General features: G+C 39.5%; 1 long non-coding RNA gene across 1 annotated transcript in view; it reads right to left on the bottom strand.

The window, feature by feature from the left end:
• The window catches only part of LOC114044360, a 121,300-nt gene that overhangs the window by 74,293 nt on the left and 25,348 nt on the right, over positions 1-21,659 (bottom strand). Inside the window, exon 2 of the long non-coding RNA XR_003569221.1 lies at positions 6,118-6,242. This is a non-coding gene — a long non-coding RNA (uncharacterized LOC114044360). The remainder of the gene's footprint in view (positions 1-6,117; positions 6,243-21,659) is intronic.

Below are 21,659 nucleotides of genomic sequence, written 5' to 3'. Positions count from 1 at the left end.
TATGTATTTATCCCACCCTTGAGCCACATGCCTCAAGACAAACATATCTTACATGAGCACACACAATCACATCAAAAAAAATTACTCCAATTTTAGGCTGTTAGAAGAGACACGGCATCTTGAAGGAGGGAGTTGGTAGGACCACCTTACATTTTCCTTTGTCAGACCATATCTAGAGTACTGTGTTCAGTGACGGATGACACCTTCTGTGAAGGAAATTGATAAGCTGGAGAGAAAGCATCCCAAGGAAGTTGACCAAAATGGAAAGGAGCCATGATAACAGACCATAAGACTAGATAAGGGAAATTGGGCAGTATAGCCTGAAAAAGGGAAGACTTATAAGATGCATGTCAGCTGCCTTCAAGTATTTGAAAAGATATCAAATAGAAGGAGCTAAATCTTGTTCTGCTCAGACCTGGACAAAGTCAAATGGCAGAGAAGTAGATTTAGGCTCCTTGGAATGGAAGCCTTCCTAATCATTAGCGGTGCCCCAAAGTGGAATAATGTACCATCTCAAGAGGTAAGGTGCTCCCCTTTACTGAAGGAAAAAAAAAATTGAGGAATTTCTGTTTGGGGAAAAAGAAAAGGGAATTCGTTGACAGTTATTAGATGGACCTTTGAGGTGTTCCCTTCCATCTCTAAGATCCCATGAGTCTATGTTTGAATTTTGATTAATTGGATAATATTACCAAAGTGAAAGACAAAATTCAAACCTAATTAGAAAGAGAATTGATATAATTATGTAACCAGAGTCTCAAAGTCCTGTGGGGCTGAGAGGAGGAGAGAGGAAAACTTTATTCATTGTCTTGACTGTCTACAACTCCACAGGGCCCTAACACAGTCTTTGATCTCCACCAAAGAGGAGAGAGTCCCATACCAAAGGGCTTTGGGACCCAGGCTGCAATTATTTGGGGTCTAACCTAGAGTTTAAGATACACACCCAAGAGGATAACTCCTTAGGTAGAGAGGCAGTTTGATATAGGGGAAAGAGTACTGAATTTGTAATCAGACAAACTGGGTTCAAATGTCACCTCTGTCTCTAACAATGTAACCCTAACCATATCATTTCATTTCTCTATACCGTAGTTCCTTCATCTAAAAATTGAGAGGAGTTTGGCCTCTGGGTCAAGATCTATGATCCTTATGATTCCAAATTATTTAAAACAGATTTGATAACCATCTTATATAAGAAAATAACTCACAATGCACTGCATACATGGAAGTCAGCCTACGTAGTATTCTCACACTGCTGACACATGGGGCTCCATCCTTCCTCCTCCTCGCTCCCTTTGTATTGATTCTGACCAACATGTTCCATGTCACCATTTTTTCCTCCTGAGAAAATAACCTAGAGGGGCTCTCTCTCTCTCTCAGCTTTGGAGAAAATTTTATCTACAAATCACCATATGCATTCACCTTCTAAAACAATGGCTTTTTTTTCCCCTGTGGAAAGGAAAACAAAAAATAGCAGTAATATCAATAATGCCTCATACACAGCTATTCCTAGATCCCCAAAGAAAATAGGGGGAGGTGAATGGGAAAAAGGAAATTGAAAGGAGGAGCCAAAGGGTACAGTGAGGGGAGCACTGACTCTGGAGTCAAAGGCCCTGGGTTCAAATCCTGCCCCACACAGGATACTTGTCCAGGCAAGTCACTTCAACTTCCCCAGTCTCGGGTTCCTTATCTGTGAAGTAAAGGGTTTGGACTACATGGATTTGGACATGCCCTTAGGTCTGGGTCTATGATCCTGAGATTTGCTCAGGACACAGCTAGGTAGCATGTTGGAGACATCACTGGATTTGGTACTAGGAAGACTTGAGTTCAGCTGCCTCAGACACTTATTAGCTGTATAACCCTAGACTTATAGTCACTTAGCCTCAGTTTCCTCATCTGTGAAGTGAGGACATTAGAGTCAATGGACTCCAAATTCCTTTCTGGCTCTAAAGCTATGATTCCTAATTGAGGGAGAAAATGGCTTTTCTTTTCTTCTTTTTTTTTTCTTGTGGAGAGGACAAGAAAAAGATTCCATTTTTTTTTTTTGAGGTAGAAATGTGGAACTTGGAAGTGACCAGAAACAGAATTGGGGGTGGGGAAACACATTCTACAACCACCTAGTCAATCAAAACCTCAGACCCATCTCTGGATTCAGCCAAATCGCCCTCTTCCTTCCTCCCCTTCCCCCACTGCTTCAGAGGTAGGCTTATGAACAATCATTTACTGTCTTCAAAAAGTTTTAAATGGCTATCTTGGTAAAAGGGAAATCAATATTCTTTCAGCCTGCGCTTTTAGCAGATAATGTCTCTCCATAAATTGTGAGCTTGACGACAGGGGAATAATTCATCATCTCATTATATTTACATATGATGTTCCTCTTTGTAGTGGGCAGGTTATCAGCTCTGACTGGGAATCAATCCAGAAACAAATAAAAAGGCCCAGGAACCTGATTATTTCACATCCTGTTTATAGATGCCACAGCATCACCATTTTCCTTACATCAGCTAGTTTTTCTTCTTTACAATTCTGCGGTGCTTACTCCCACAATGATGCAGCCTCCTTACTAACGAGTCTTGATGACCTCTGCAAATTTACAGACTTGTTAAAGTAGTGCCTGTCTGTGGAGAAAATTTTCCCCTTACACCAGGCATCCAGCATGGGACTTACTGCCTTGCCTTCAATGTATTACTTCATTTTTTGGCAGCAATATCCCTAGAGGGTCAAGAATAAACAGAAGGACTTTTGGTGTTAGCTAACAACTGAAAACAAAGTGGGTGCTCATCAATCAAGAAACGACTGGACAAATGGTGTATGGAAATATGACAGCATCTTATGTGACAATATTATGGTAAAACATGATGGATGTGAGGAATTCAAAGAAGCAATGAAAGACTTATACGAACAGATGCAGAAAGAATTAAGCTGAAACAGGAGAACCATATACTCAAAGACTACTGGAATGCAGCAATGAAATCAATGAATGAAAGCAACACACACACACACAAAGCAGCCAAGCTCTGATATATTAAAAATGACTGGACTCTTTTCCAGAGACCAGTTGACAGAAGACACCTCCCTCCTTTTGGTGGAGAGATGAAGGGTTACAAAATGTTGCCAATACCTGCCTGACTGAGTCATTGCATGTGTTGGTTTTGTTTAACTTTTTTTTCTATCTCAAAAGGAAGGGTTCAAGGGATTGGTAAGAGAGATGATATCTTTGGAAATTGTAGTAGTAAAAATAAGTATCCATAAGACAAAAGTAAAATAAAATAATCATCTTAGATGTAGCTTGGTGTGGTGGTTGGAGAGCTAGTCTTGGCATCAGAAAGGCCTGAGTTCAAGTACTGTCTCATACAATTTGGCCTTGTGACCATGGCAAAGTCACCTCTAGTGACCTCTAATTAAAGCAGAGAAGACGCCAATGGGAATTGGTGGCAAACAGAGCTACCTACAAAGAGGATATTAACAGAATCCCAATTTCGGTCCCTATTCATAATAATTATGATGATGATAAACAAGAAAGCTGAACTACCTTGGGGGAAATTAAGGATCTCTCTTCAAATTTGGCCTGTAGCTCCTTCCCACCACAAACTCTGATATTGTCCCCAAAATGCATCTTCTCTTGCACTCTCCACTGAAGAAGACTCTAGCAAGAATTAATTTAATTCCTCTTTCAAAACAGAAGGGCTCAGTCCTTGAAGAGTTGGAAGGTAGTACGTCTATTCATTTCAGCCATGCAGATACTTTTGATCACATATACCTATAAAAGTAGAATTTGGCATCTGCACACATTCTCTGGTTCTCACTCTTCCCAAAATACCCAAGGCCTTATCTAGACATGGCAACTATCCCTTTCACTTCCATTTTCTCCCTGGCCAAACAGAGAAAGCTAAAGATTAGGGCTACCACAGTTACATGATCCTTCTTTCAATGAAAAGGTCATGTGGAATAATGGAAATGGAGAGCTGATGGAGGCAAAGAATTAGGGTCAAGCCAGGGGCCCCATTTTAACTTTCCATGGCCCACCCATGGTGCAGTCCTTTTCTCAGCATGGCCTCATCCCAGATGCTTCAGCCAGTAGTGTTTTAGAGAGAACAGACGCTCTTTACATATCTGAACTATACAAAGCTTATCTGAACTGAACCCAAATTCCAAGGGTTTTAAGTTTTTGCCCATCACTTATCATAGTCAGCTTTGCCTGCAATGAAACACAGATAGGTAACCGTCATCATTCATCTTGCCTCTCCCCTCCCTTTGGATTCAACCAGCTAAGTATCTGCAAATAGCTTGCTAGGAACAGATGTTGGGGAGCCAGCAGATGAGTCACTGGGTTTGGTCTGGTAAGCAACAGAACAAAGAAAATGATAGACTAGCCTGCTCTACAAGATGTTTGCAGCGTATTCAAGGAATACTTACGTATGTCAGTTTGACTGTTTTTATTTGTTGTTCTCGCTGCTAGGGTTTGTACCAACCTTATCTCTTACTATCCCCCTCCACAAATCCTCCACTTCAGCCAGACTAGATTATTCACCATCTCCGAACACACTATGTGTGTTCACTCCCTGCGTCTTTGCTAACAGACCATTCCCCTCACCTAGAATACCCTCCTCTGTCCTCACCACTTATCTGAAGCTTACTCATCCTTTAAGACTCAGCTTTCAGTATGATTTTGTTGTTTTTCTTTAATGTTGAATACGTCTATGTCCTACTTCCTTAATTAGATTGTAGGTTCCATGAGGGTGGGGACCATGCCTTGCACTTTCTAAACCCAACCATATGGGGCACTACTGTATATGCAGAACAGGCCATAAATGTATGTTGATTGAATAGATGAATGAGTGAATGTTGAGGAATCACTGTTGCAATAAGATTAAAACAAACGAACAAACAAAAACTTTTAGACTTACAGAGGAAATAAGGCCATTCAATATAGGCATCACTTCTGCCTAGGATGGACTGTGTCCAAGCCTATTTCCTGGTATACAGGGTTCTCCAAATATATGCCTTTGAATCTAGAGAAGGAGTTAAGAATCAAATATTAATTCCAACTAACAAAAATGGAGATGACATGAAGTGAATAAGGAAATACTGGTCCACATTAAGGTCCTTAAAAAAATTAGACAATGGAATTTATGAGGTTTTGTCTTCTTATGTCTCTCTTGTCAGTTTCCTATAGTCTTGGTTTTCCTGGGACTTAGTGATGATGAAATCATGCTAGGGTTATGCCTCCATAGTTATGCCTCCCATCATCCACTTCAATAGATTTGACCATCCGAGCCAAACAACTGGTTACTTTATTTAATCCACAGACTGGAATGATTGTTTTACTCAGGATTGACCAGTTGTTTGACTAAACTGACTGAATGGATTTGATATAGAATTAACACAGCTTACTGCCACTAGTTTCTGGCAATCAGTAAGTCAACAAGTATTTATATATACCAGGTACTGCCACTATTTAGCAGGTACACATTTCTTTTTATAGGCTGATTCTCTGGAAGGGTCCTAGAAGAATGGTGAAGATGAAATCGGAGCATTATATGAAGAAATCTTAGGGACAGTATGAATCTGGTCAAACTATACAGTACGTATGTGTACTCTTTTAGTGAACCACTGATTTACAAAACTGGTTCACACTGCTACTCAGTGCTATGGGGAATTACACACACACACACACACACACACACACACACACACACTTTCTGCCCTCAAGGACCTTCAATAAAATTGGAGAGAATAAGCCATGTACATGCATGACATTTAAATAGCACAAGGCAGCACATGACTAAATTCCAAAATGAGTGATATAGACAAGGCATAAAAAGAAGAGGAACAAGGAGAGAATGTGTGATATCATGTATATAGAGTGAGTCTCACAGCCAGGAAAACCTCTGATATATCCTGTGTGACCTTGGGCAAGATGTCAACTTCTCCATGATCTAGGCAACTCTCTAAGACTCCAACAACAACAAAACAAACCCAGAGCCCCGTTAAGCCTGGGTTGAAGTCCAGCCCTTGACACAGATTGGCTATGTGAGCCTAGGCTTTACCCTTTACCCTTTACCCTTACCCCTCAGTGCTCCAGGCAACTCTCTGAAACTAAATAGCAGAAGAGGTACTGACCTGCATGGATGGGGGAAGTCCTGTACTTCTACCCAAAAAGCAAAACCCCAAATTTGAATGTGAGCTCAAGTCTGGAGATCATGGACGGGCTTGTGTCTCTGTATTCCCAATGCTTAGCGCAGTGCCTGGAACAGAGAAATAAAAAAATGCTTAATAATATGATAATGTAATGTGATGCTTAGTAATCTAATGAATACTGATTGATTGATCAAAGTTCATAAAGTACAAGGAAATGGGAGAGATAAATGTGGATGGTCAAGAAAGGCTATGTAGGACAGATGAGATCAACTGGACCTTAAACAATGGATAGTATTTAGCCACATGGAAGAGAATGGAAAGGGTGGTCCAGGTAGGGAGAAAACCCTGAAGAATTAACAGGCAGGATCAAGAATGTCCATGTGATCATTGGCCGACTGGTGTTAAATTTGAGAATAAAATACCCTGGCTGTGTCTACACACGGGAGACACTGGTTCAACTGTGTTTAATTTTTTTTTTTTAAGTTGAATTAAGGGGGAAGCATTTCAAGGTGTGTGTGTGGGGGAACAGAACCCACATAGTACTAAGTGACCACCTTTACTGATTTTCTTACTTTTCAGCTACATGTTTTTGCACCAGATCCATATGGCCTTTTAAGATGCATACATAAACATCTATGTAAATATATATATATGTGTGTGTCTTAGGTATTTTTTTCCCTGCCTAGCATTTAAAGGATGACTGTCTGATATAAACTTTTACCAGATAGACAAGAAAATGCCCTCTGTCTGGACAGTCTTATCAGAATAAATACATCAAAATGTCTAAAAGCCACAGCCTTGTGGAGGCACTGGGAGAGGTTAGCAGAGTAAGTCATTTTTATGATAAGGGGGAAAAGAACTTTTCACTCAAACCCAACAGATCCTTTGTTCAGCTTGTCCTCTTAAGCTCCACAGAAGAGGCCTGTTGTTCTTTTCCTTTTTCCCAAATGAGGCAACGCTTCTCTCCTTGACAGTTTTGTTGATATGCCACAGAACTGCCAGCTTCTCCAGAAACTGTCTCTCCAGCAAACCTCATATCCACTTCAACCCAACATGAATAAGAAAGGGGAAATCCACTTTGTCTCGAGTATCCATCAAAATGGGAATGTCTGACCTTTGCCACTTAGGGTAGAACTAGTTTAGATGCCTTGCTGGAGCGGAAGTTTTAAAAATATGTATCTATTTTAAAAACAAATACAGATTTGGTTGGTGGTGCTCAGCCTTGTTTTCAGCATAGGATCGTAGATTTACACCTAGAGGACGTTGAGTCTTCCATTCCCATTTTGCTGATGAGGAAATCGAGGCACAGAGAGACTAAGAGACCTGCCTGCCCAGACAGTTTGCAACTGCCAATCAATCGATCGATCGGCAGGCATTTATTAAGAACTTATTTTGTGTCAGGTACTGTGCTAGTTTCTGGGGAAACAACACTAAAAATGATACAGTCCCTGCCTTTGAAGAGCTTCCATTTCATAAGAGAAGCCACAGATACACATGTGGATGAATAATATATACCTAATAAATCTAAGTTAACAGAAGGGGAAGGCGTTAATAGCTGGCAGGATCAGGAAAGATCTCATATTGAAGGTACAAGGTGAGCTAAGATTTTTAAGGGAACTAGAGACGGATAGAGGTGAGGAGCATTTTAGGTAGACGTGAGAAAAAGTCCGAGCAAAAACACAGAGGGGAACATGGATAATCCCGAGGGTAAAGAACAGAAATTCTAGTTTGACAAGACGAGAATGTGCAGAGGGCAGTGATGCACAACACGTCTGGCAAGGCAAGCTGGAGTCAGATTGTTTATGACTTTAAAAATTTACCTTTGATTCTAAAGGCAATAGGGAGCCAACGCAACCCTTATAACAGGGGAGGTGTTAGGATCGAGGCATTAGTAATATTACTTTGGAAGCTGTGGGGAGGATAAATTGCCTCAAGGCAGGGAGAGCTAGTTATCGGGGCATGCTCAATTGTCACAGAGAATGTCATGAAAATCTTGGAAAAAAAATTCAAGACAAAATTAATTTAAGTTCATGCAGAGAAGATATCACAAAATCAACAATTCACACTGATTGAGAGCTTTATGCTTTACAAAGCTCCTTCCTTAAAACAACCGTATGAGTAAAAATATTATTATCCCCATTTTACAGATACTTTAAGAAATAGCCTCAGAAAAGGTAAGTGATTTACTCATGGTCACACAGCTAGCAAATGTTTGAGCAAAGACTCAAAAAAAATCAGTTGTTTTAACCATAAGTCCAGGGCTCTATCTAGTAGTAATCATAGGGTCATAGAGATAACTCTAAAGGGCTGGGTTTCTAGTGCTTTTGCTCACAAGCCCCAACTAGTATGCTTCTCATTGGTAATCAGTCAGTAAGACTTAATTAGGTTTTTGCAAAGGTATTTACTAAGATGATATAGTAAGAATAGTTGGTACAAAACAGTCCCCCCAAAAGCTCAGTGCACACTCTCCCACAAATTTACTATGTCCATGAGAAGAGAGGGTTAACACTTAGATTACAGTGATAGGCACTCATTTAAGAAAAAAAAATATGTAGCAAAAGTATAATTCAATGTTTCTGGCACTTTATGCCAAGAAGACCTTTCTTGATTCTATAGACAGTATTCCTCTCCTATGGAAGCTACCTCCTACCTAAGGTGAAGAATTTCTGCATCTGTTTATCCTTGGGGTATTATTCTGTTCCTAACTGAATGTGTGGCCTCTGACCACCGTGAGTGATTCGTTTTTGGAGGCTTGGGTTCAACTCTGGAATCAGAATCCTCAGCTCCTAAATTTAGTCTTTCACCTAGCTAGTAAGTGTCGGAGGCAGGATTTAAACTCAGATTTTCCTGACAAAGAGCACTGGACAAAGAGTCAGGAAAATCTGAGTTTAAATCCCACCTTAGACACTTACTAGTTGAGTGACCCCTGGGCAAGTCACTTAACCTTGGATTACCTCAGTTTCCTCATCTATGTAATAACAATAGTGATAAACCAGCTTCCTAGAGTTGTTGTGAGGATCAAATAAAGTAATATTTGTAAAGCTCCTTGAAAACCTTAAAACTCTCTATAAAAACAATGACTACTATTAGCAGAACTGCTAGTACTACTACTAATTATTATTTTTGTTATTATTGTTAGACCACAGAGCCTAATGTTTTTACATATAAAATCTTCATTTGTGACTACATACATAACAGCATGAGTTGAGCTGAGGAAGGTTACACTCCACCGTCCATAATCTGTATCTACATAGCATATACAAATTCAATACAGGGTTGTTTTGGGGTGCTGTAAGTAGGAGAGATACAGGTATATGTGTGTGTGTAAATGTACGCACATATATATATGTACATGTGTGTACATACACATGCACATACATACATACGTAAATGTATATCATTGTGCTAGGTGATCATGACACAAAGACAAAAACAATTTCCATCCTTTAGGTGCTTACGATCAACATCTACAAAGTCTATAAATATATAGCACCTACTAAGTAAAAACAACACATCTACACAAAGTAATTTCAAGGAAGAGAATGGTAATTAGGGGAGAGATCAGATAAGATCCCAGGGAGAAAGTGGCCCCTGAGCTCTGCTTTAAAGGAAGTCTGAGGCAGAGGCCAGAAGGCAGCACATGCTCAGTAAAGGGGAACCACTTGGACAAGGGCTTCTAGGCAAGAGAGAGAATGTTGTTGATCAGAACTGCTAGCAGGCCAGTTTAACTAGGAGTGAATGTGTGGAGAAGACAAGGATTACTGTGCTTGTACTTTAAAAACCTTCCAAACATCACAAGGTTCTAAGGGTTCAACATAACTGATTAGAGCTTATGAAAAAGTCAAGCCAAAAATAACTTAGAAGCCAAGTGCTTAGCTAGCTCACCAGGCTTGGGACTCTGTAAAAATTCCATCTACCCATGAAAGGCAATAATGTCCCTTAAAAAGATGACATTGCCCTTGAAAATACAATTGAAGCAATAAAACAACATGGTTTGTGGTTAGCAGAACTTATTATAAGAGAAGCCTATCCCATATCCTTAGGCCTCAAGGCTGAGCGCTTCAAGGCTGAGATTATCTCATGATAATAGTACCCCTGCTGTTTCTTTTTGGCTATTCTGGGCCTCCTTTATTGTAGGGGGAAAAGTGGTTTTTGATGCCAGAAATAGTTGTAGCCGTCTGGTTAGACTACTAAACTTTTCAGCTGAGCTGTACAATTCAGGGTGCTTAATATATAGCAGCTTCGCTGGCCAATTAGAATCATGTCTCTTGCTTGGGGACCGAATTGTGAAATATGGCTCCCTAGAATGGAAAAATAAAAATAGAAGAGGTATCATACAGAGGTCAAATGGTGGTCATTGGCTGTGCCATTGAAAACAGAGATCTCAGAAAAAACAACTTGGTGTCTGTATTTGAAACTGAGATTGGGGGATCACTCCATGGAGGCATGCCACAGGGGGAGCTGGTGGAGTAGAACCTTTCGAGGGTTTGAACTTGGGTTTGTGATTTTCCAATCCCATAGCTAATAGATTAGCGTTTGTTTCTAATGGGTTGATCATTAATGCAATTGAATAGAGACATTTTCTGGACCAAGGAACCTTTGTTTCTCACCCCACAAAATCATGTAGGGAGAAAACCACAATGTGGAAATCATTGATACATGTTTTTGGTGTCCTTGGGAGACATTTAAGCAAATGGGAGCATTAGTCACTACACTGTTCTTCATTAATGGGGCAGATTTCCCATTTACCAAACACCAGTCAGACCACGATAAGGGGAATTTTAAACCTCCTAAGTGGGGAATTGTATAAGAGTAGGTTGGAAAAGTCTTTAAATTTGTTTTTAGTGAATACACTTCGATGTAGTCTTCTGTTTTTTTCGCTTAAGAATTATTTCTTTCAGTCAATGCACAGTGTTTTTCTTATTGTCTAGACTGCATATCCCTAATATTAATTAGTTAAACTCTTAATGTTATTAATTCCTTCTTCTTTTGAAAATTCCTCTCGTTTTAAGTTGTCTGGTATGAGAATATTCAAAGCCATCAAGAAATATATTCTTTCTAACTTCAAACCCAGAAAAAGAAAAGTAAGCTTGTGATTAAATGTTTTTGGTTTTCTTTAAGAAAATGCATTTGACGAGAAAGGGGCCCCAGAATAGTTCACCATATGGACTTTTTTTCTTTTTTCAAAGCAGAGTTACATTGGTTCAGCATTCCTACAGCCCAAGTCCTTGATTCAGAGAGAAAAGTGTAATTTGCATAATTTAGGTGGATAGAAAATGAACAGCATCATCACACAGGGGATGACAAACTGGCCCAGGGTTAGGGAGAGCTGAAGTCAAGTCCTGCGTCTGGCTTGCTGGTTGTGTGTCTCTGGGCACGTCACTTAACCTCTCAATGCCCTAGGCAAGGGGCTAAATTGCACTGGCAGAGGGTGGGCCTTACCTCAAGTTCCCTACAGAAGAAATCCCAGGACTGGTCAAGAAAAAGAGTGCTTTGTTCATGGCTCTTTCTGGAATTTTCTGGAATGTGTAGACACCTTCATATCTTAACTCACTTTTCATTGAAACATGTGTGGGGAATAAATATTTTGGGCATTTTATTTTTTAAAACTTCCTAAAATGTTCTTTTTTGGTAAATAAGGTATAAAATTGATTAGAGTGGTGCTATACCAGACATTTGGGGAATGAAGGGGTTTCCTCAGAAGTGGTAGATCATCCAGGTAATACTAAAAGCAACGGTGCTTTATTAAAAGCATATCTTAACTCATACAAGGGAAGACAGAAGGTCTAACCCGAGGCCACAAGGTCAGTCAATAAAGACTTATGAATTGAGCACTCTGGGTCAGGCACTGGGCTAAGCACTAAAGGTACGAAGAAAAGCAAAAACGCATTTCCTGTCTTCAAGGAGCTTACATTCTAACAGGGGAGACAACATGTAAATAACTAGGTACATAGAAGACACAGGCAGCATTGGAGGAAGGTAATCTCAATGGGGAAGGCTCTACCAGATGGAGGAGGTCAAAGGAATAGGGGGTCAGGGCAAAGGATACATTTAGATTAGAAAAGGATAGAGCTATCATTGGTCACAGTCAGTAGATGAGATGGGACATATTCACATCTCAGCTAGCCTGGGCCTCCAGTGAGATCATAATGGAATCTAGAGATAAAAAAAGGACCATCTAGTCCAATCCTCTCCATCCTCCCATTTTACAGATTAGGAAACTGAGACCCAGCAAGATTAAGTAACTTGTCCAAGGTCCAAGGTCATGTGGATAGTAAACATCAAATGTGGGATTCAAAAACAGGTCCTTTGACTACAAAGTTAGAGTTCTTTCCACTGTGATCTTCAAGCCAAAGCAGCAGGAGAAAAGAACTGATGACTTTGGGAGAAGCCTCCTCCGGTCCTGACTCTCATCATTCCTTCTCGTTCAGTACTGGGGTACATGGCTCCCACCTCCCACACAATAGGACAGCTCAGCATGGTGAATGAGGGCTAGGGTGTCCATAGGTAGGGGTGGTTTCTTACTTGTGCATCTGAAGGGGTCTCTTACTTCTGAAGTCATGGACGGGAAACCATCTATCAGTAACCTTGCGAGAGGCACAGAAGCCAATGGGGTCATAGATTTAGAGGCAAAGGGGAACTTACATGACAGTCAAGTTGGTTCTCCTCATTTTCCAGATAAGGAAACTGAGGCACAGAGAAGTTAAGGGACTTGTCCAGGATCATACAGCCACTAAATTTCTCAAGTAGGATGTGAATCCAAGTCTTTTTAAATCTACCCCCTATGCTATGCTATCTCTTATAGCATATAAGGTTCCAAGCAAGGAAGAATCCAGAAAAGAAAGAAGATAAAAGGAAAGGGAACACACATAAAGCAGAGACCTCCAGTCACTAGAAAGATTAAACCCCCCAAATGAGCATATTTTGGATCATCACAGGAAGGCCCAGCCCTCAAATGAATTCTAATTTGTTCTCTAGAAAACACTTCCTTTAATATATGGTGTAGAAATGCCTAAATAGGTCTAAATTTTTAATTTTTGAAAGGTGCTCAGAACATAGTGCCATCTTATAGGATCACTTTATGTAGCAACCAACAAGGACCTGTTTTGATTTGGGCTATGTTTGATGGGTAGGGTGTAGTGCTCGAGGCTCAAAGAACCTTTATAATATTAATGATATTAGTAGATCAATACAATAATTGCTATATTATTATAATACTTATAATAGAATATATCAATAATTATCATATTACTTTTATAGTATAGTAATAATCATTATAATTTCTATTCCCTACTAATATAATTATTGTTTTATTCCATGACATGTTAATCATTACTATAACATACACAGTAGATTAGCCAGCATTTACATAGCACTTCAAGGTCCATAGAGCATTTTACAAGTAACAATCCTAGGAGGTAGATGTTATTATTGCCACCGTTTAACAGTTGAAAAAACTGAGGCAGGTAAAGGTTAAGTGACTTAACCAAGATCATACAGCTAGTAAGTATCTAAGTCAGGATTTGAACTTAGGTTTCCTGACTCTAGGTACGGAGTTTTATCCGTGACATGGCCGGATTTCTCCTGATGCTGGGTTTAACTAAATTGCCTAGAGTATATGTGTTGGAGGAAGCATTGGTCACTTCCACCCTTAAATCCCATTTCCTACATTATATATCGATGGTATTTATTAGCAAGTACTTGTGCCAGGCATTATGCTAGGCGCCACGGATACAAGTTTGAAAAATGAACCAATCCCTACCCACATTTGTGACAAAGCTTCAACTGGGCAATAAGGGGATAGGGATGGTAGATGGGGTCATTTTCATACCTTTCTTAATATCCATACTTGCTCATTCCTGATTTGGACTATGTCTACACCCGTAGCCAAAAGACCGCACTGAAAAATGAAACATTCAATCTGATTATACAGCCTCATGTAGAGAGGAAGAAAATGTGTTGTCTTAACGCATTCAATATCCCCCCCCCCGAAAAAAAAACTTAGCATCATAGATCTACTGCTCACAGGGACCTCAGAGGATATTAACGCCGAGCTTCTCATTTTTCAGATGAGGAAACTGAGGCTCAGGGAGATTTAATGACCTGCCCCATGTTGTACAAGTAGTCTTTGTCAGAGGTAAATTGGAACGCAGCTCCTCACTGCCACATCAAGTATTTTTTCCACTCTACCACACAATCTACAGGGAACTATAGGGGAACTCAGCATTCTAACCCCCATGCTCAAGGCTTCGTGCAAAACTTGAGCCAAAAAAGGAAGAGAAAAAAAATTGCATCCCCTGCCTGATTTCCATTTGACCCACTCTGGTTTCTTTTAGAACCCTGAACACCCAGGGAAATATTCGGTTTTATCATCTTCTCAAAGAGATTTCTTCTCTTTATTAACAATAGCAACAGCTTGTTACAATCATTTAGCTGGATGCTGAGCTTGTCCTAAGATGGGTCAAAAATTTGTCAGCACTTGAGAAAGCTGCAGTTAGAGGTGTACCTGCTATGTATAAGAAGGAAGCAAAGTTTCCAAAAGAATGTCTCACCTTTCCATGGATAACCTACTGAGGCTTACAGCTTGAAAGCCTCTAAATCATCCGGGCTCAATTAGTTTATTTCAAAGAAATACACAGGTGTTATTTGACCTTCAACCATATGGAACACTGGAGTAAATGAATGTCTGATCTGTTCCCATTCTGCAGGGAGACTGGGTTAGGGCCATTTTTTCATATTCTCCAGGTTTTGAGAAGGGATTATTAGGTTTGTGTAAGTGAGTTATTTACTTAACCAATATCCTCTTCAATGGCCGCAGTTTTCTTCTCCAAGGGGAGCAACCAGCCAGATGCTGGCCATCAATAGGCTCTGTGGAAACGGGAGAAGTATTTGGAAGAAAGAGCTTTTGTAGTTTGGGAATTACATGGGAGAAGAAATGCAAAGGGAGGGGAGGGAGGAGCATGAAAAAAAAATGTGCTAGAAAAAAATCATTATAAGCATTTACCACAGGGTTGGACAGTGGTTGGGAGTGGTCAGGCACCTGAACTGGTGAACTATAGGCCTAACCTGTCCTTTTTTTTTTTTTTTTTTTTTTTGCAATTGGGGTTAAGTGACTTGCCCAGGGTCACACAGCTAGTAAGTGTCAAGTGTTTGGTCTGAGGCTGGATTTGAACTCAGGTCCTCCAGACTTCAGGGCCGGTGCTCTCTCCACTGCGCCACCTAGCTGCTCCCTCTATCTTGTCCTCTTTGTACTTTTCAAGGGTGTGGGAAAGAACAGCAGTCAATGACCATCATTGGAAGATCTAGTAGGTTGGTATTATGGGAATTTGGGGGCCCTACTTGGTGGTATCCACATCACCACCACCACAACCACCATCACCATCTTCACAGTCGTCATTATCATCGTAACATTTATATAATGCTTTAGACTTTGCAACATAATTTATATATTATCCCTGTACTTTCACAACAAACCTACAAAGTAGATGCTGTTATAGTCTGCATTTTACAAAAAGGGAAACTTAGACTGAGAGACATTAAGTAACTTTTCCAGGCTTGCACAGCTAGCAAGTATTTGAGATAGGATTCTAAGTCAGGTCTTTCTGACTCCAAATATACCAATTCTATCCATTTGCTTGGAATCTTGCTTCTGTCACATGATTTGTGTATTTTTGGACACATCATTTCCCATCTCAGTGTTTCACTTTCCTTATCTTTAAAATGAGGGAAATCAACTAGATGGCTTCTGAGTTCTCAAAGATTTTGTATATACCTATACAAACATAGGAGGTCTCCCTTGAGAAAGATGAGATCCTTGAGGACAGGGGCTATTCGTTTTTGACTTTGTATCCCCTGCACCTAGAACAATGTCTGGGACATGGTAGGTGCTTAATAAATGCTTATTGGTTGATTGATCATCATAGGCCTAAAGGTTGACTGATCTTCAATTTTGAAAATTCAGAAACTGACACTGGCCTCTAAAAACAGAAACCAGGGACAACTTAAGTTGATATGACTCAGAAAAGTAGGACTAGACTGGATATGATGTCTCAGTATCATGTATCATCCCCTGTTTCCCCCTATTGCCACACATGGTGTGGGAGTCCTGGAGCAGCCAAGCTATGAACCATGAATGACATCCTGAATACCCACCACCATCCATACCTCTCTCTCTCTCTCTCTCTCTCTCTCTCACACACACACACACACACACACACACACACACACACACACACACACCAGGATAACAACACACAAAAAAGGAGACCCAAGGCAAAATCTTGTGGCACTGTTCTTAGCTTTTCTTCCTCACATGTATACCACAATCTCAACAAAGAATAAGAGAAATTCAGAATTTCAGAATTAGAACTGATTTTAGTGGTCAACTGTTCCAACTCATACATGACAAAGAGTTTGCCCTGCAATGTACCCATGAGTGATCATCCACCCAATCTTTGCCTGAAGATTTCCCATACAGGGGACCCCACTACTTCCAGAGTAGACACACCATTCCCACTGACTTAAGTGCTCTGTCCACCCACAGCTTGACTTTTATACTACTACTTGGAGTATGCCAATTGACATGGGATCATAGCTTTCGAGTTAGAAGGAACCTTAAAGGTAAGTTCAATCCTTTCATTTTATAGATGAGGAAATAGAAACACAGAGGGATTACATATTTCTGAGGCAAGATTCAAACCCAGGTCTTTGTGACTTTAAGTCCAGTGATTTTTACTACCTTCCTTCTCTTTATTACTTTCTGATACTCCTAAATGTCCCATTGAAATGTAGTCAACTGTGTTTATTATCAGTTCCTCCTAGACGTGGCATGAAATAGTACATTGATTATTATACTTGGAGTCATGAAGACCTGGTTTCTACTCCATTTCAACTATTTTTTGCCTATATGACCCCAAGCAAATCACTTAACCTCTCTGGACCTCAATTTCCTCATCTGGAAAGTGAAAGTTGTACTGAATTACTTTTCCAGTTCTAAATCTATGAGCCTATGATCCTGAATTGGTAAGAATGCTGAAAAAAGGAGTATAGCCCCATCCTCCCTTCATTTCATTCTGCTGTGTGGCATTCTATTCTCCTGCTATATAAACTCACTAAGGGGTGGCCAGGCTCTGAGGAATTAGTTCACACTACAAAGTTTACAAGAGACTTCTTTATAAACTAGGAAGATGATTTATTAAGTTATCATGGGAGGTATACTTATATAGAGTAATAAATGCTGGTCCAGTAAAATGTAAGCTTCTAGAAGGTAAAGACTTTCAATTTTTTATTGTATCCTTGGTGCCTATCACAAAGTAAGTGTTTAATAAATACCTACTGGATTGAATTTACGTCAAACACTCCTAAAGTTGGCTCATTCAAGAGACTAAATTATAAATCATTAGGCTATTTAGCCTAATTTCTTATATACCAAGAAAAAGAAATATGAGTATTGCCAAAATGGTATCTTGCTCTGCGATTTGATGACTCTGCAATCTCTTCAATGTAGTTATTCCCTCTAATGATCCAATAGTAGCCCATCTACTCTTGTTCATGCCCTTCTCTCATAAATCCTCCACAGGTTCACCCGACATATTGAGTCTTTCCTGTCAATCATTTGACATGGACACTAGAGTACACTGCTTGTCCTGTCCATCAGTTAACCCTTGTACTTGTATGATCAGACCATCGTTTTCCTTGTTGTGCTTCTTTTTGATAATATCCTTTATGTTGGTCCTCCAGCACAATTCTATATTTGTAATCAGTTGGGGCTTGCTCATGTCTACCTCATCCCTTGGGTGACCCTCAACTGATTATTTGGTAATTATGTTTTTTTATGAGTTACAGCCATATAGCATTATTAGAAGAATAATCATATCAAGCTAACCTAGCCTAGTGTATTACCCTTCTTTACTGAAGGCTATTTTGTCTACAATAATTGGATTCAGTCATTGAAATCAGGAGACCCTCTAAGGTAGGATAATGTTGAAGACAAGCCAAATTCTTGTCTACCCGATACTACTTTACAAGTATTCCTTATCATTCATCTAAAACTTCTGTCTCTATGTTAACTCATAACAGACATTTTGCAATTAATGTGTCATAGCTTATCTTGAATTTGTTACATCTTGGGTGAAATTTTGGAAATTTTCTAATTCCATCAACCATACTCACAAATCATATCTTAGGGTGGATTATTTCTTGGCAAAATTCCTATAGATGGCTCAATCCATACGCTTGACATTAATTCTTGTTCACATCACTTTCACAGGGTGGTACTTTGATTGTGAACTCAGACTTAAGTCCTATAGTTAGTTCCCTCTGTATTCCTTCTTTTAGAACATTGGGCCCTTTACTGACTGGTCTTTTCCATTGAAGTTGCTTAAGTCCACTTCCTTTTCTAATTAAAAGGTCACTGAGACTTCTGGAGAAGCAGGTGACATATCCTACTTGAATACACACATCTGTTCTCTACTCTTCCCAACCTCTCGCTGTTTGGTTATGATCTCATCATAGGATAGAAGGAAAGATTGTATAGGATCATAAATTTAGGACTGGAAGGAACCTCATACATTATCCTGTCCAATCCCTTCATTTTACAAATGAGAAGTGAGGCCCACAAGGTTAAACAACTTATCTGACGTCATATAGGTTGTAAGTTACACAGCATTGGCTCCCTGCCTCCAAATCTAATGTTTTTTCTGTTGTATCATGCAGCACTAAATAGTAGCACTTACTTTTCAGGTTGTTGTGAGGATAAAATGAGGATAATCTTTGTAAAATGCTTCACATGATACCTAGTAGACATTTACATAGTAGACATTTACATAGTAGACATTTACAAAATATTTATTCCATTCCATTTTGGATTCATCTATATTTTCTGGATGAAGAACTTGGTCAATCATGGCAGTTCTTTCGCTCAAAGCAGTTATTTACTTAAGACACCTACCAATGAGAATAAGAAAACATAGATGAGCTGCTATCTACCTTGATGGAGAGAATGAGTATCTCACTTCTATAAAATCACTGATACATCAAAATGTATCAGTACTATAAGAGGTAAAATAAAGTATTCTGGCCACCATTACAGGTCAACAATTAATGATCAGTAGCTCTCAGCTGTCCACTGGGCCTAGGTAATTTAATAACTAAGAAACTAGAATGTGTCTAGAGAGCCACATGAAAATATTTGTTTCCCCACAGGTCGACCAATCATCAGTTGACCAGTCAAAGACTGATATGGTCAACTCTAACCTACTGCGCCCAAGAAATTCAAGAAGACACTAAAGAAATTCTGAGCCACATTTAGTCTCTTGAGCTTCCAAGAAACTGGAGCCTTAAAAGTGGAAAAGATAATGCTGGAAGATTCCAAAGCTTAAAGCCTACACACATATGATACCCAACCATCTAAAACAAAAGGGGAAAATCCATTCAAGCATATGGATGGTCTAGCTGTACAGTGCTCAAAGATCCAGATACTGAGAATCATTGGACATGTCCAGATATATGGCCATATGGAGAAAACACATTGTCTGATTGAGTATTTCATTTTTCATCTGGATGCTGTGCTGTCATGAATTATACAAGACAATGTTTTCCTTTGACTATCTGATGCTTGTTTGTCAATTTTGGGCTTTCTGCAAAGTTGAATTTGCTTCAGATAATACGTTTTGTGTTTCAAATTGTCTGGTGTGGCTTCCCATAAAAAGTTGCTATTTGAATGGGCACTATTTTTTAAAAACAACAAAAAAAAACTTAAAAGGATCTTGAATTATTAAAACTCCAGTTATTTTCCAGGCCTGAAAATGTTTTCAGCATGTTTCCCAAAGTTTCCCCGAGTCAGCACATAATAACACATCTTAGAAGACTTCAGTTGGAACCATTTCCTTTCCTTAAGATGGTCCTTTTTTCTCCTGGTGACCTGATTTTTCAGTGATCAGTTTTTAAGGTCAAGATGGTGAGTTTTTATTTATATATTTTTGCCCAGACCACTTGGAGAAGTCTTTTTAATGGGAATTCTTTCAAAATGAAAGACTGGTACATCAAGTATTCAAGGTTAAGAATGAGACATCAGATGCCAAGATGTGAAGATGCCCATTTAATTCTTCCCTGGGTGACTTGGATTTCTTCATAATCCTCTCCATCTAAGAGTCAAACCAACAGGAAGCCACAGTTCGTGGGCAAAAGAGTGAAAAACATTTTCAGCTCTAACTGATGCTTCTTTTCAGAATTTTAAAGTCATTACAAGAAAGGGAGAAAGTCTGAGCCAAACCAATGAAATCTGGTCAAAATATTGTTTTATTGTGGCTGATAGAGATCCCAGGGCTGGTCTCAAAATACAGATCTCTTTGGAGGTCATTCCCAGTATTACTGAGACTAGATTTCCACATCAGCTTCATGGAAACACCCCTGAACACACATTTCCTGGGCTTATTAGATGAAATTATTTTTCATGAAGCTGTTTTTGGCATTACCCAGAGGCTGAAAAATGGCCTGCAAGAGGAGATGAAAATAACTGGTGTAACTAACCCAGGCTGACTTTTAAACAAATGACTCTTGAGCTCTCGCATTTATCATAGCAGACTAGGATCTGTGAAAAGATAAGCTGCATAACTTAGTGGAAACTTCTCTTTGTTTTTGACTGGAGAATGGAGAAGCCTTCATAATTAATATTGATTTAGGGTGTTGTATAATTGGAGCATTTGATATTAAGGGATAAATGTTGCTTCTTGGCCCTCATCTGAAGCCATATTTATTAACCTGGAGGGATGCTAAAGAGGAGTGGGTTTGTGCCCCTCCCCCCATATGGAGTCATCATTCTCATAAATGATTCAACAAAGTTGACTGGGTGGGGGGCTGAATGTGATTTCATCCATAAAGGGAAATCCTAGGGAGAAAACTACTTTACCCTTACTGATTAGCACCTGCTCTGCATTTGATAGTAATAGAGTTGTCTGGGTCACAGAGAGTTAAGTGATTTGGCCCAGGTCACCCAGCCAGTATATGGCAAAGGTGGGATTTGAACCTATGTCTTCCTGATGCTTAAGACGAGTTCTTCATCCATTACTTCCTACTGCCTCTCCTGGGACTCCATTAACTACTCTCAATGATGCCATTACTTTCTCTGACTGCTCTTCTGGTTCTCATTTATCCCAGTGCTCATGATCACTTATTTATTACATCTTTTCCCTCTTTCTGTTATGAATTAGAACTAATTCAAATCCGCTAAGCCAGGTTTAGTATTTATTTGATAAGCTCCTTTTTTAATATGTTGCTCCATTCCTTTGTTGCCACTTAATTTCTCCCCTGCCCCGAAAGAGTTAACATAACACCAGAGTGTGTTGGAAAATGGACAAAAACAGTTAGAGGGGGCATTTAAATAGCATTTTAAGATTTACAAAGTTCAAAACATTCTCTCATTTGACTTTTTAAAACACTCTGTGTGGGTGGGTTTATTATGAGCCCCATTTTACAGATAAGGAAATAGAGGCTCTGAGAGGTTTGAATAACTTTTCCGGAGGCAC

This window comes from Vombatus ursinus, unplaced genomic scaffold (assembly GCF_900497805.2).
Source record: "Vombatus ursinus unplaced genomic scaffold, bare-nosed wombat genome assembly UNPS02014773.1, whole genome shotgun sequence".
NCBI lineage: Eukaryota > Metazoa > Chordata > Mammalia > Diprotodontia > Vombatidae > Vombatus > Vombatus ursinus.
This window is presented reverse-complemented; position numbering and strand designations above follow the sequence as displayed.